Source organism: Cebus imitator, unplaced genomic scaffold (genome assembly GCF_001604975.1).
Source record: "Cebus imitator isolate Cc_AM_T3 unplaced genomic scaffold, Cebus_imitator-1.0 Scaffold511, whole genome shotgun sequence".
Lineage (NCBI taxonomy): Eukaryota > Metazoa > Chordata > Mammalia > Primates > Cebidae > Cebus > Cebus imitator.
Window position 1 is genome coordinate 603719 of NW_016107826.1, and position 14805 is coordinate 618523.

Here is a 14805-nt window from a genome sequence, read left to right on the forward strand (position 1 = left end):
ATTCATGACTCTTATTTGAATACATACTGACTAGAAAAGAGTCACATATTGATCACATATGTTGTATACTTATTTTAAAATCGTATTACTAGGCCAGGTGAGGTAGCTTATGACTATAATCTCAGCACTTTGGAGGCCGAGGTGGGAGGATCACTTGAGGCCAGGAGCTTGAGACCAGCCTGCTAACATGTTGAAACCTCGTCTATACTAAAAACGCTTTACTTGGGTGGCTGAGGCAAGAGAATCACTTGAACTTGGGAGGTGGAGGTTGCAGTGAGCTGAGATCGAGCCACTGCACTCCAGCCTGCGTGACAGAGCAAGACTGTGTCTCTAAAACAAAAACAAAAACAGAAAACAAAAACACCATGGATGTATTACTGATATTAGGAAATTTCAGGATAAGCACACTGAAAAGATTCTCTTCCATTTTCAAATAGATTATTTAGTCTATCAACTGGTGGCCATTGTTAATGCTTGTTGCAAGTTTGCTATTCCAGAGACATAGTGCTTGACTTCTATATATTTAATATTATTACAAGAGTCAGTAGAATATCTACATAATATAATTTAATAATCATAACTTCATTTTACTGTACTAATTTCATTTATAATTTGACCAAATCTTATATAATCATGGAGTATGTATATGTATATATGTGAGTATATATAAGTAACTTGTTACAATCACTTATGTTGCTTTGGCCCTCTTTATTCTAGTTGCTTTCACTTGAGTTATTGCCATTGTCAGATTGTCAAAGTAAATTTTCTTCACAGTCTTGCTTTGCTGGTGTCCTCCCCCCCAACTTTTTTTTTTTTTGGTAATTGGCATTATCTTTCAATTTTTCTTCTTTCACAGTATAAACAAATTCCAAGGTCAAAGATTTGTAGGACTGATGCTCACTGAAGTCAAAACTACTTGTAGCTATGAGGGACAGGATCCTTATCCTACAAGTACATGACACCATGTGATCATCAATATGAAATGTTTTTGAAAGAGGCTTTTGGCAGCCTTTTCCCCTACCACCCAACATTGTATGTACTTCTTACATGTTAAACCCCAGTTAAACTGAATAGCTTGTATTCATTCCACCATGATAAGCTATTTTGCACTTTGGTCTTCATTCATATTCTCCTTCTTACCATTATAGTCTTTCCTATTTGCTCCCTGATAAGTACCAACTTTCATTTAAGATTTAGCTTGGTGAACACTTTGAAGTCCTTCTTGACTACTGACCTCTGTCACTGAAATTTCCAAGATGTAGATCTCTTCTAGAGCCTGTATTTCATTGTTCTTATTTACTTAGTCTTCTTCTTACTATAGATTTCTCAAGGGCAAGTACAAAGACTATGTTTTAAATTCATTTTTATCCCCAATTTCTAGCACAATACCTGGCAAGAGTAGGTGCTTAATGAGCATTTGTGGAATGAATGATTGAATAAGCTCAATAGAAAAGAAAAGGTGATTCTGGCAGTTGGTGTGATAGTGGTGATAACATGAATGCCTAAGTGGAGTGCTGCTACACTTTTCAGGGAATATTCAGTGTGGAAAACAGTATCTTTCCCAAGGTCTCACCATAATTATACTAGTTTCTTAGAGTCAATGTATAATGTGTGTCTGGAATTTTGTTATTTTGAAAAACCAAACATTTATTATTGGAAATTTGCCCACAAAGTTTATATAGCTGTATTTTAAAAATAAATATTAGATTTCAATATGAGTAGTATAATAGATCTTAAGAACTCTGTTACTTTCCCTAAGGAGATCTTGTATTATAATCAGCCTAAAGTTGGAAAAAGGACACTTCTGCTTGAAAATTATGAGGAGTAAATCAAAGGAGGAGTCCATTTGTTATCGTATTTAAAGTTCACTTTACTTTAAAGCTGTGTAATTCTATGTCATGCAGTACTGATGAAAAAGCTTATAATGGCCAGTATTGTCAGAATGGCACATTCACATATGGTTCAGTAGTTTACATTTTAAAAAATACTCATTTATCACATTACCCCTTTAGTAATATGTCACACTATAAGTTGATTTTATATTTTGTCTATTTACTTGGATTGTATTAATTAGAGGTTAAATGTTCTTTGATTATCAGATTATATTATAGTTTTAACTGAGGAATTACTGTACAATGAAGATATTAAAAGGAAGCTTAAAGTTACTGATATTAACTAGGTTCTTTTAAATTATTTTATTTGTTTTAGAATTTATAGAAATATACTGAATTAGAACAAATAGCATATTTACTAAATAATTTAAATAAAATGGGGAGAGGATGGAGGGGATTGGAAGGAATGAAATTTTTCTTGTTCAAGCTATAAACACTAAAACCTTTAATTTTGTAGGAAGACACTCCATACTATGGTCATTCAACTTGTAGACCTGTAACCTATTTTATAGTCAAAAACTTCTAAGTAAATATGTATGATTTAATTTGTGCTGCTGAGAAACAGTGATCAAAAATGGCAATAAAAGTCACATAACAAAATAAGAATACTAAAAAAAATCTAATAATTTTACTGTGTTCCATTCCTCATTCAATTTCTGGCAGGCTTCATGATTACAAATCACTTGATTGACTAACTAGACATTCTCAAAGTGAATTATGAATCAGGTTCATTTTTCCTGGTTGGTAGTTGACACATGCTGTAACTCTTTCACTTTGTAATATATCAAATTCTTATAACAGTAATAAGAGATATAATCAGCTCTTTATTTCAGGAAAACTAAATTGCCTTTTTAAAAAATGAAATGCAGTTGCTAACGTTTTAGCAACACAATGTAATTCCTGCCTCCGGGTTTCAGGGTGGAATCCACAGTGATGATGTTACTTTTCAGATTAAAAAAAATTCTTTAGAATGATTTTCCAACATGCATAAAACTATTGATATCGGTTCTATAGGCTGCCTGGGCAGTTGCTGAGCCTAAGTTGTAAAACAGTTAGGTTTTCTATTCTTATTATTTAAAAAATGCATGATGGAGAAATTATGCATTTTAAAAACGTTTTCCTTTGAAGGAAATGTAGTTTCCCCAAAATACCCATTTTGCAATGTGGCTATGATGTTGCAAACTTAAAAATGTGGAACATTCTAATAGTTATTAATAGGGAGGGTACCTTTTTGAGTAGGGAAAAGGGTTTCCTTTTCTCTACTAGTTTCTTAGAGTCAATGTATAATTTGTGTCTATTAATTTTGTGCTTAGTAGTTAAAAATTGCTATTAAACATTTTTTATGGGATTAAAGTCTTATTCATGAGTAGGCAATGATTGTATATGTAACCAGTTGTTACATTCATTTAAAATTATGACGAAAATATTAATACTCCAAAGACTTTTTTAACTATATAAACTACCCTGCTATGATTGAAATTAAGGAATTAGAAATGGAAAGACAAAGCATCAATTCATTCATTCATTCATTCATTTATTTATTGAGACAGAGTCTCACTCTTGCTGCCCAGGCTAGAGTGCTGTGGCATGGTCTCGGCTCACTGCAACCTCCACCTCCTGGGTTCAAGTGATTCTCCTACCTCAACCTTCTGAGTAGCTGTGATTACAGGCCCATTCCACCATGCCCAGCTAATTTTTTAAATTTTATTTTAGTAGAGATGAGGGTCTCACCATGTTGGTCAAGCTGGTCTCAAACTCTTGTCCTTAAATGATCTGCTCGCCTTGGCCTCCCAAAGTGCTGGAATTACAGGTGGGAGCCACTGTGCCCAGTCCAATTTATTAATTATAGGAAAAAACTTTAAGTCTTTTATAACTTCAGTAGGTTTTGTGAGAGGACCATAAACTGAACTAGAACTGTAAAATAATGCCATTCTCCAGTCTGACTTGATACTTTCTATTTTTTGACAGAGCTGGACATTTGGTATCTAGAGGCATTGTTGTAATTCTTTAAACATACTGAGATAAACAGTATATGGTAAAATGGGCTTTTGTTGCTGTGACCAGACCATAAGATGTGGAAATCAAAGAAGAGTAGGGGAAAGGAGGAGACAAAAAATAATTTTTTTGGCTACAGAAATTGACTGAATTAGTTTGACTGTTTGTTTATGTTGATTAAATAGATTGCTAGGGTGTCTCCATTTGTAATGTCAACTTGATGCTTAATTGCTCCCATTGAGCAATTTAGTAATAGGACAGTCATTGAAAGAGGAAATGAAATATCTGGAGATTTCCTTCAGGAAAACTGAAGGAAAATATTTAAGAAGAAATTTCTGGTTTTTACTTTTCTAAGTAAGTGTGTAGAGGGGTCAGGATGTCCAGTATCAATAAAATCTGCCAGACTTATGTTCCACCATTTATACTTTAACCCTTGACACTGATTCTCTCTCCCTTTTTCCCATTGACATGTGCAAGACAATAACATTTGCATTTTTGTAACATGGTCCAAGTGTCTCATATGACGTAAATGTATATTGTATTTCTCAATATCAACACTACATTGGTATTACCATTCTAGTTTTGTATGTTAACACTGACATTTTCTATTCTGGTGATATAAGCAGGTTTTAAATAGTATCTGGTATATTAATATTTATGGCCTTTTTGGATATTTCTGGTTAAATCCTTCCTTGGCCTGGATTTGATTAGCTCTTTATTTCTCTTGTTTAGGCATATACTAAAGGTTGGAACTAAAGATTAATAGGTAGGGAGTACAGAATTATGATATCTTTTTATTACATGAACACTAAAATGGCATAAGTGTATTCTGTATGATTCTATGCCTCCTTGCTGTTGATATTACAGATAATATGTAGAATAATTCTTTTAGAACCCCCTTTTAATTAGATTCAATGATATTTAGTTTTGATTCTGAGAAATGTATACATAATTATGCAGAGATTCAAGGGACATAGTTGTTAACAGTGATAGACGCTGGCTGGAATTAGTCATTTTGGATTGATATAAAAGAAGAACATAAAGAAGGCATTGTTTCAGTGGAAACTAAAGGTCTACCGCAACATATAATAGCATTTAGTACATTCTACTTTTGAGGTCTACCTAGTACTTTAAAGCCTCAAATAATATACACTTTTGTTGGTGTATCAGTCAGTGTTCGCCAGAGAAACAGAACCAATAAAATACATATATATGCATATACATATGCATATGCATACACACACTTACGCACACACATATATGATTTATTTTAAGAAATTGGCTCACACAATTGTGGGGACTGGCAAGTCTGAAATCTGTAGGGCAGGCTGGCAGGCTGGGAACTCACACAGCAGGTGATACTGCAGTCTTGAGGCAGAATTTCTTCTCATCTAGGACCCTCAGTTTTTGCTCTTAAGGCCTTCAACTCATGGGATAAGATCTGCCTACATTATTAAAAGTTAATCTCTTTTACTTAAAGTTAGCTGATTGTAGATGCTAACAACATCTACAGAACACTTCACAGCAACATCTAGGTTAGTGTTGATTAAATAAGTGAGTACTATAGCATAGCTAAATTGATCCATAAAATTAACCATCACAGTTGGTCATTATCCCCCATCCCCCATTATTTATGTCACAAATCACAGAATTGTCTAGGGTCAAACTATCATCAAAGAACATATTAGTCAACTTCCTTGAAATGAAACGATCAATTCCAGAGATAATAGCTGGCATCCATTTGTTCATTAACAAATATTTATTGAGCGATATATATTGTGCCAGTACTGAAAACGAATGACATGCACAACCACTTATAGACCCTATTCTTTTGTAGTTTACTGATCAGAGTTGATGCCTAGGAAAGAGGCAAAATGTGGTTGTTAACCCAATGATTTTTAAAAACCATTTCCCTGTGACTTGCTTTATGTAAATTTTTATTACATAAATCTTATGATAATCTCAGTGGATAAAATAACCAAGCTTCTCTTTAAATAATTTATATTTCTTTGATATTGTTCTTTAGAGATTTTTGAGAACAGTTTTGGAAAATTTTGATATTTGAGTTCATTGGGTTTTTAAGCACCATGCCCTTTAATCTGTAAGTAGAAACTCCTCTCCTTCTGTGCCAGTTTACATTGGTTGCCCTTCTATTTACTGATCAGTCTATGTACAGTAGTAATAATAATTTTTTCAATTAAAACTTATCATAAGCTAGATACCTTACAAACCTTCTCTCTCATTTCTGTATTCATAGGTCCATTTTAGAGACGAGGAAACTGAGGTTCAGAGAGGTTAACTAACTTGCCCACAGTTACACAGCCACTGAGTGCTGGAGCAGGAATTCAAACTCAGTCTGTCCAAATCTGAAGACCACGCATTTTTCCTATCCCACTCAGCTTGTCTCTCTATAAGCTTCTTAGGAAGGCTCTGAGATCTCTTGGGACAGCCTCTTGTCTGTGTAAAGAGATTCCTAGACTTCTGTAGATGAAATTACCTGTGATCTCCTTTGGTAAGTACAAGTGAGTTTGACTGACCTTGTCTCCCAAGCAGTATGAGAATTATTATGTAAATTATGTGGGTAGAATGAAACATTTAACAACTGATGTTAAGACAAAATTAATGAAATTAATAACAAAAAGAGAATAGGTTAAGTAGGTACTAGGACACTATTGCAGTATACCTAGGCTTGGACAAAGAAATGACTAACACTTAAAGAAATACACAGGAGTAAAAGTGTGAGAAAAGGAAAAGAAAAAGAGCAGTTTGTCTAAGAGGTAAAAGTGTGAATTAATGCCTACCCACTGCCTTTTATTCTTTAGTAGAAGTTTAGAATACAGTAAAATGAATTTAGCCTTAGAGATAGTGGATGTTTCTATTTTGTGATTATTCCAAATCATTTAGTCATTTTGTAGTATAGAAACACTAATAGCTGGGAATAGTTACAAAGATACTTAATGCTTGTCAAATAACCAAGTACTCCTCTAATTCTCTAGCCACTCTGTAGCTGGTGATGGGGTTGTGAGGGACTGAGGGGAGGTTACCAGTACTTTTTGGTGTATCCACAAAATGGCAGAACCTCTGTCAGCCTTGGTTCTTAAGTGAATATGAAGTAGAGACCCTCATTGATGAATTTTGTGCATGTAGTATAAGTGAGAAATAAACTTTTGTTGTGTTAAACCATGGAGATTATGGGATATTTGTTATTAAACTGTGTAACCCATCTTAACTCTACAGGGACTTAAGTGTTCCTCCCTACCCCTGGCCCTACTAAACTGTCCTCACACTGCTCCTACTAAGTCTTTTTTTTTTTTTTTTTTGAGACAGAGTTTTGCTCTTGTTACCCAGGCTGGAGTGCAATGGCGCGATCTCGGCTCACCGCAACCTCCGCCTCCTGGGTTCAGGCAATTCTCCTGCCTCAGCCTCCTGAGTAGCTGGGATTACAGGCAAGCGCCACCATGCCCAGCTAATTTTTTGTAGTTTTAGTAGAGACAGGGTTTCACCATGTTGACCAGGATGGTCTCGATCTCTTGACCTCATGATCCACCCGCCTCGGCCTTCCAAAGTGCTGGGATTACAGGCGTGAGCCACCGCGCCCGGCTAAGTCTTTAATATCCAATCTATCTCTGCTTGTATACTTTTTCTTATCAAAAGGCCCCCAGAAGGTGCAAACTCTTTGTAGTCACTCTTATAATTTCTGATATCACTGATATTATTAAATTAGACATACCTACAGAACAACTCATTTTTTTTTTGCATGACTATTACAAATTTCTAACAGTTATTCTAATTTTATATTTGAGATTAAGACTTTAAGATTAGGATTTCATATACTTTATTAGGATTATTTGGAAATTCTCCAGAGTAGGATGCCTGGAGACTTGAAAATAATAGCAGACAGTATAAAAACTATTTTGAGATGTCTGTTTCTTCTCCAAGATTAAATTATATAATGCCCCAACCCATATATAATTATATATTCTTCAACATACTAGAAGTTGTGATAGTTTTTATATTAATTTAGGGCTAATGAAAGTTTCTGTCTTCTAATGAACATGTAACTTTTGACAAATGACTATAATGTACCATCTTCCTTTTTGCCTTGGCTGACCGTGAGCTCATAGTGAAAATTAGTTCTCACTTTTATTTTCTTGATCTATGGTTCCTCATATAATCATGTCCTATATTTGTTCCTTTAATTAGTTCATTTAATAAGTTCCCGCTTATCTTTAGTTTTAAATTAACTTTGTATAAAAATGTTATTTTATTTTTTTGAGCTAGAGTCTTAAATATTTTTTATTTCTTAGGTCCTGTCAAGTACTTAGTCCCTCTTTTCCCATTTCTCTTTTTTGGCTTTGCAGGAATCTAATGACCATTGAACCGCGGCCACTACTTCAATTACAAATATTTTCTTCATTAATGTCAGACTATGCATCTTTGTATATACACTTGTAACAAACTTTTTGTAAGTGCAATACACATCACCAATAACGTCTCAATGCCAAATCATAGTATTTGAAGACATTTTAAACAACAATTAAACTCAACTTATTTACGACCAATAATGCACATAAGTCAGCTGAAGTGAGGATAACATGAATGGCACAAATACATTATGATTGCTGCCTGGCCAACAGTAATTATAAGAAACCTTCAGTTTTGAGATGTGTCTTGATTTAAGAAATGTTAAAAAAAAAGTTTGTAAGTTACCATTGATAAAATATGAATTTACTTCTGCACATATTCTTTATTCTGTTTTTCTGAAACTCAAGAATAAACATATATTACATTTTCTACAATTTCCTGCATGCTGGTTCCTAGGCTGCTCTATGAATAGTTTTTTCCTGATCTGTCCCCCAGTTGACTAGTTCTGTCATTTTCTGAGTCTGGTCTGCTGCAAATGCAATACATTGAGTTTTAAATTTCAGTCATTGTGTTTTCATTTCTAGAAATTTCATCTGATTATTTTTCAAATTACTTTCCCATTTTTTATAGTTTTTTATCCCTGAAGATATTTTGTCATGCCATTTAATTTTTTAAATATAGCAAGTGTAGTTTTATATCTGATAATTCTAACATCTGAAGTCTTAATAGGTCTGTTTCAGTTGTCCTATAGTTATGCAAGTTTTTACTCATCTTGCTTTGCTTCCTTGTATATTTGGTTATCTTACCTTGCAAAATTATTTGGAGAGTCCCGGAAGCTTAGAATCAATATACCTTTAGAATAATTTGCATTTACTTTTGCCAAGTATACTGGGATCATTTCAAACAAAATCCTAGCTTGAAGTTCCCCAATCAATCAAGGCGATGAGAACCTGGTCAGTAAATCCTAATGAGGGCCAAGCTGTGGCCAAAGATTTTTAGACAGAAGTTTCCCTCCTTTCCGGTTTCTCTTTTTCTTTCCTCCTTGCTCCTCTTGGTGTACAGACAACCTTCATTGAAATCCTTGGGGTGGGTGGGAAATGAGGGCAGGTTTCATTTTAGGTATAGTCCTTTGAGGCCTAACTTAATGCAGAGAGAATATTCTATGTGCCATCTTACATGGGATCTCGAGCCTTGATTCCTAAACCCCTTGCCTTTGATGTTTCAGAATTGAAGCTTTTGTTTGCCAACTGGCAAATGTCCTCAAGGCAAATTGACTTAGGTTTTTGATATTCTTCTTAACAGAAAGGTAAACACTGGGTTTTTTACTTCACCTGGTAGTTGGCATGACAGTTCCCCATTATCTTGTCAGTTTAGTGCTTTAAATGATTGCATTTAAAAAAATTCTGCATTTTCAGTTTTCAGCAGGAGGGATGGCATCAACTAGTGGTTTTCAACTGGGGGTGATTTTTTTCCTCTAGGGGACATTTAAAAATGTTTGGAGACAGTTTTAGTTGTTAGAACTGGGGTTGGGGGAGCTACTTGCTCTAGTAACACATGAGTTAACTTTCCTTAACATACTTTCTGCTTTGCAGATATCATATTTAGTCTTTTGGAAAAGATACTGCTTCCTAAAATTGCCTACCATCTAACTCCTATAGATGCCTGTTTTAAAATCTGTGTTTTCTGAAACAGATAGTTTTTGGCTTTTGGGCAAACAGTGACAATGGAGAACCAAGAATTAGGAACATTCCACTTTGGAAATGATCTTCCATGTAATATGCCTATCCTAATATTGCTCATAATGCAGGTGGTGGTGAACCTCCTTAAAAATGTTCAGAGGAGGTGGACCAATAGAGGTGCTTAAGTCGTACTTTTGGTATAGGTTTTACACCAGCTGGATCATAATTTACTTGTTTCCTGGATGATCAACTTCTCTGCCTGGCTGGGTCATAGGATAATCCTTTGTGTGTAGGCCTTCCGTATAGGCCTTCCTACCTCTTTGTTTTTCCTCATTATTTGAATTAAGAATGTATTTATGGATACTAAGTAAGGAAAATGAAAATCTTGCTACTAGGAATCATGTGATTTTAAATATGGAAAATGAGATTTATTTTCACTAAACTGTTTCATGATAATATTATTTTGTTTAATGTTAAAGATAACTTTATTTTGCCATTTCTTATCTAATATTAGGCATTCTTCATTCTAATTGCTGTTGAATGAATAATATTTTGCCTTAGAAAAGATTTGCATATGAAATAAAAAGACTCATTATAGTAGGAAAAATATAAGGTATGGTATTAGAACACCTGAATTGGCATCTTTACTTTATTATTTACTAGCCAAGTAACCTCGGATAATCTTTCTTAGCTTTACCTCCTTCATCTGTAAAATAGGAATTAACGGTAGTATTCTCTCACAGGGTAGTTGTGAGAATGAAATGAGATAATTTTTGTGAGGGTGCTTTATAAAGCAGTATATGTTATTATAGTTCTAAGTAATAACATGTTATTTTACTTGAATTCTTTTGTACTTTGTTTTCTAAAGGATGTTGTTGTTGTTGTTGTTGTTGTTGTTTTTGAGACACTCACTCTGTTGCCCAGGCTGAAATTTAGTGATGCAATGTCGGCTCACTCCAGCTCTGCCTTCTGGGTTCAAGGGATTCTCATGCCTCAGCCTCCCGAGTAGCTGGGATAGACAATTTTGCTATGTTGGCCAGGCTGGTCTGGAACTCCTGGCCTCATGTCATCTGCCTGCCTTGGCCTCCCAAAGTATGGAATTACAGGCATGAGCCATTGTGCCTGGCCTAAAGGCTATGTTTTGAGAGGCAGTAAAGTTAAATGACATTGCTTAAGGCCAAATTTTAAGCCTTCCTCTTGCTAGAGGTATATCCTAACTTCTTTTAGCCTCACCTTCCTCTTCTGTAAAATAAAAATGATAATAATAGGTATCTCAGAGTGGTTTGAAGATTAAATTAGGTTATTGATGTAAAGCACTTGCAACAGTGCCCAGTACATTCAATAAATGTTACCTATCATCGTCATCATCATGATCATTCTTAGATTAAAAAAGAAAACTCTTTTTCTTTTTTATTAAAGTCCATTATTTACCATTTATCTACTGGCTGCCCTGCTGTGAAGTATCAAGGCAATTAATTTTCCTTAGTGGTGAATATATATGTACATACAATGATATAGTTTTCTTGACTTAAGAAAACTCATTCATGCTGTACTTATTTCAGAGAGTAGATATTTCTGATAAATTGTGTGCATATAGTATTTTTGTAAGTTTAATTATGTTTTGAGTACAGCTAGGAAATTCAGAAAATAACTCCTGAAAATAAGTCCACTGAAAAATGACCCTTTGAAATGTGATCACTCACTAATTTATTCATTCTTAACATCAATTTTCACAGTTTAAAAAAGAAATCTGGCTACATTTGTACTCATTAATAATTTGTAAGAATTAATTAATTTATTTTAAAGGAATCACTAAAATGATCAAAGCATCAGCCTTGAGGGATTAGTTCAAACATGCTGGAGATAATGGATTTAATCAAGTAATTTCTTCAGGTAAAAGCCTAATGTAAGGTAAAGTCTGACTACGACAAAGACTAGAGTTTTGAAAACACATGGATAACTGAAAGATTGTGTGATTTTTGTTGTGTACTGATAAATCTAGCAAGATATACGACAGTATAATAGTTGTGCTTAACTTGTAATATTCCAGTTGAAAATTTATGCTTTTTCTCTTTTCTGTGGAAGCCATGACTTATACCATTTGTGATTCTAGTATGATTACTTTCACATTTTGTGAATTGATACTTTGGTGACCTATATACATAAAGATAATTAAATGATTGATGATTGCTGCATAATGCAATACTGATTTCAGCTAGTCAAAATGTTGCAGTTTTCACTTAACCATGAGTCTGAGGCTCATGGTTTCTGCGACAACCTAAGGGTTGGTGATCTGGATATGCCCTGTCAAACTGTTCCTGTGGAATAAGTAAGCTGTTTGTAAACAGAATGGCAAAGAATTCTCTCATAGGACTTTAAATTCACAAAGTATGAGGTAGCTGGGCAACAGGTCAAAGGTGAAAGGTAATAAACCATTTTGGGCCTGTTCTTTTGTGGAGCCTTTGGCTGCCTTTCAGACTGAGGTCTTGGAAATAGTTCACACACAGGCCTTCTGCCAACAGACTACTGAGAGTTGGCTGAGGCAGAATTCTGTTGCACAATCCCCTCCCTCTCTTTCTCTCTCTGTCTTGGTTGTCTGAAACTTACAAAAATGCAAGGAATTTTATAAAAATTAAGTATACAAAAGAAGCAACAAAATAATTTATATTTTAATAAATTTAGAACAACTTTTTTTCCTAGGGATAGAAGTCAAAAATTTGAATTTATTGTGATAAATTCTTGCAAGATTGGTTGCAAAGTATGTTTTAGAAAAGCAGTAAGTATATTAAAATAATGAAGAAGATTAAAAATATTGGCAGAAAAACTTGGGTCAGTTGTGGGCTTTTTGAGGAGGCAATGTATCTCTGTTCCACCTAAGCCATCAGAGTTAGTCTTTAAACAGTCTAGTAAGATATTTTAACTAGTCAGCTTATCTATGTGTTAAGATATTTAGTGTTAAGATTGCTGTGCATTTTGAAGAAAAAAGGTAGAATTAAACTTCCGCAAAATTTCTTGTCTTACTTTAGATTTATTGATGCTGTTATTCTTGCTTAGAGTAGGAATTCATTCCAAGAGTAAAAACAAATGAAGTGAATGTTAGATTTACCTCCTCTGACATTAGAGCTTGGCTTGAAGGACTTTGTTCCTTGGTTATTATATTTGTCTGCCTTACTAGTTTGTTTTCTCTTTCCTGTTTGTGTGGTACTACAGAGTTACAACTTCTGTCTTGGTCAGTTTTGGCGTCTTTTCCTTCCTGAATTGTAATACTTTGTTAATAAAGATGTGAGGCACTGGGAATTCTTAAAGTAGTTGATGGAAGGTTGAGAGACAATGAAAAGATGGTAAAGGAACCATTCGGAAAAACAAAATATGAGTCATTAGCCATTTTAACTGTAAACACACTTCTTTGGGATGGTATCAATCATTTACAAAGAAATCACCCAGTTCAATGGGAAAAGAAAAACATTTTATTAGGAAATTTAGTTTACTTCCAAGTGGAAACCAAACCACGCAGTTTGTATCATAACCAGTGAGACCTTCCTTGTCTTTCATTATTTTATCTGTACTAATGAAGATAGGCATAGGTGGGAAGGATGGGACTTTCCAATGTGTTTCATAAAGCCTTATTTCTTCCTTCCTTTTAGAACGGTCAAATAGATTTTTTTTCTTTCAAACATAATTTTCTGGGAATATCTTACTTCATAGGTGGTCTTGGCTTTGTCTACTTTCTTCAGTAAACTCTGAAAGAAAAAAACTTCCCAGAAGTTTGAGCAATCATTTGCCATTATGTTCATTCCTTGAATTTTTTGATGTCATGAATACTGCTGCAGTGTTATGTATATTATGTGTATTGGATATTATGTATATTGATTAACAGGCTTCTCTTCTGTTTTTTATTAAACAGAATCACAAATTCCTTTTCCCTTATTTATTCACTTCAAGCCAGCATGTTGGAAAAACTAAAAAATGGCAGCTCTTAATACATCTAAAAAGTTTGGGCATATCTTCATTTTTTTTCCCAATTTAAAAGTTGTCAAACACAAATGTGAAAATCATTTAGTCCCCCCTGCTTTTTTTTTTTGAAATTAAACTTAAGAAAAGTAACCTTAGGCAAATCACTGAGTCTTTCTAAGCCTGTTTTCTTATATAGTTAATGAAGGATATAACCCAGTCTTTAAGGTTTCTTCCAGTTCTAAACTATCATGCGTTTGACCAAATGTTGTTTCTAGGACTGAATAACTCTTGCTATCAAATTAGGCATTTCCATCATTTTTCTCAGTGAATGAAATGTTAAAAAGCAAATCAAGGCCTTGAGGTATGAAATATGCCACAAATCCGTTTTAAGAGGGGGCAGTTAGCATTGTTATCCCCTTGTTTATCTGTTTCTCTTTGCCACTCAACTACTAGTAAGGTTGTTACCACTGGTCCTGCTGCTGCTGCCTCCAATGAGAGGCAAAGACGAGGCCGATGAGGCTGGCAAGTAGGACCTCTCTGGGCCTAAAGGAGAGGAGCCAGATGTTCCTTGGTTGAACCACAGATTTGTATTACTGGTACAGAAATCTCCACTTAAGAGCCATGACTAGAATGAACATATAAAGCCTTCAAATTGCCTGTAATCCCAGCACTTTGGGAGGCTGAGGTGGGCAGATCACAAGGTCAGAAGATCAAGACCATCCTGGCTAACATGGAGAAACCCCATCTCTACTAAAAATACAAAAAATTAGCTGGGTGTGGTGGCATACACCTGTAGTCCCAGCTATGGGGAAGAGTGAGGCAGGAGAATCGCTTGAACCCGGGAGGCAGAGGTTGCAGTTAGCTGAGATTGTGCCACTGCACAGCATCCTGGGCAACAGAGTGAGACTCCATCTCAAAAA

At 34.7% G+C, this 14805-nt stretch overlaps 1 protein-coding gene across 10 annotated transcripts in view; it reads left to right on the forward strand.

Moving 5' to 3' along the window:
• The window catches only part of LOC108292880, a 168724-nt gene that overhangs the window by 29042 nt on the left and 124877 nt on the right, over positions 1-14805 (forward strand). The window contains exon 6 of one of the 10 annotated variants that reach the window (XR_005197641.1): positions 857-1032. The exons of 7 other annotated variants lie outside the window; for them this stretch is intronic. The gene's annotated coding sequence lies outside the window, so the exon portion shown is untranslated. Of the gene's footprint in view, positions 1-856; positions 1033-11737; positions 11843-14805 lie in introns of all 10 variants that reach the window. 2 more of the 10 variants (XR_005197640.1, XR_005197638.1) reach the window with 2 other exon arrangements.